The following is a 1,277-nucleotide window of genomic DNA, read 5'->3' on the forward strand; positions in this document are numbered from 1 at the left end:
GCGCCGAACTTACCTGCCCGGCCCTCCACACCACTCCGCGGCCGCCCTGCGAAGTCCGAGAGCTCCGCCGAGGCGCGCAACTCCAGCTCTCACTGCGGGAATGCCCCCGCAGTCCCTAAAGAAGGCCCCGCCCCGGCTCGGTTTGCCCCGCCCCATACGATTCCTATTGGCTCACATTCCCACCCTCGCTCTTTGCACGACCAGACTCCGCCCTAGCAGGTTTCCATTGGCTAGCGTTCCCATCCCTCACGCTCCGCCTGCCCTCGGCACCGCCCAGGACCCGCGTGAACGCTGGAACCTCCCGACGTTGAGTGTCCACTCTCTGGGCACAGCCTAGTCCTCGGCCCTGCTCGCCTCCAGGCTGCGGACCCGGCAGGCAGGAGATCCGCGCCGCAGCTGTCCGTCCGAGGCTTCGAGCCAGGGCTGCCAGGACCTCGCCTTGCCTGCGGTCAGACCGGCCCAGTGCGACGGAACTGAATTCTACGTGACGTTTGACGCATCTCAGCCACCAGCGACTAAAGCCGGGTTTCATCAAGGAATCCAACTGGCACCTCTTTCAGAGAAACTAGAATTGTCGCCTGCCACCGTGCTCAGCAGGCCTGCGGTCTTTAATATCAAAAAGTAGCACTTTGGCCGAGCGCAAGGGGCAAATATTTCTAGAGCAACTGCAGTTAAGCTTCCGACTTGAATCTCGGGGAGATGCAAACTGGCAGGCAGAGCGGAGCTGCCCTGATCCTCGCTCGCGGGGCCCGGGGTGGCCGCCACGCCTAGCTGAAACGCACGTATGCAGAACTCGCCTGCAACACCCTCTTGCTCATGGCTCTGTGCCTGCAGCGAGCGTAGCCCAGTTTCACCTAAACCGCGAGACAGGGATGAGTGGAGCCTGTTTCCCGGGCGCTGGCTCGCCAACCCCCCGCCCCATTCCACCCACCACCCCGCCCTGCCTCACCCAGCCAGAGCCTCTCGACCTCCCACATTTGTTCTCACGGAGATACCAAAATAGAAGATTGCGAGAAAGGACTGTTTGGTTACACTTCACAGAAGACCGCGTCACAAGCCACCTTCGGCAGAACTATAAAGACGGCGTATCTCAAACCACTGAAACCAAGAGCTATGGACAGTAAAAATAGGAATTGAATTCTCTAATGGGGGTAGAGATGTGACTACAGAACTTTTAAATGTCTCAGTGAGAAAAAATTTGGTTTGTAATAAATTTTGGAGCACTAATCTTTTCTTCATGAAGTACGTTTGTGATTTGTAATACATTCATTGGGGAG

At 57.6% G+C, this 1,277-nt stretch overlaps 1 protein-coding gene across 2 annotated transcripts in view; it reads right to left on the minus strand.

Moving 5' to 3' along the window:
- Positions 1-383, minus strand: part of Dennd2c (DENN domain containing 2C) — an 87,254-nt gene extending 86,871 nt beyond the window's left edge. For both annotated transcript variants that reach the window (XM_019208512.2, XM_010631234.3), the window contains exon 1: positions 14-383. The gene's annotated coding sequence lies outside the window, so the exon portion shown is untranslated. The remainder of the gene's footprint in view (positions 1-13) is intronic.
- Between the last annotated feature and the right edge of the window lie 894 nt (positions 384-1,277).

This window comes from Fukomys damarensis, unplaced genomic scaffold, assembly GCF_012274545.1.
Source record: "Fukomys damarensis isolate Sample0158 unplaced genomic scaffold, DMR_v1.0_HiC HiC_scaffold_33, whole genome shotgun sequence".
In the NCBI taxonomy this organism is placed as follows: domain Eukaryota; kingdom Metazoa; phylum Chordata; class Mammalia; order Rodentia; family Bathyergidae; genus Fukomys; species Fukomys damarensis.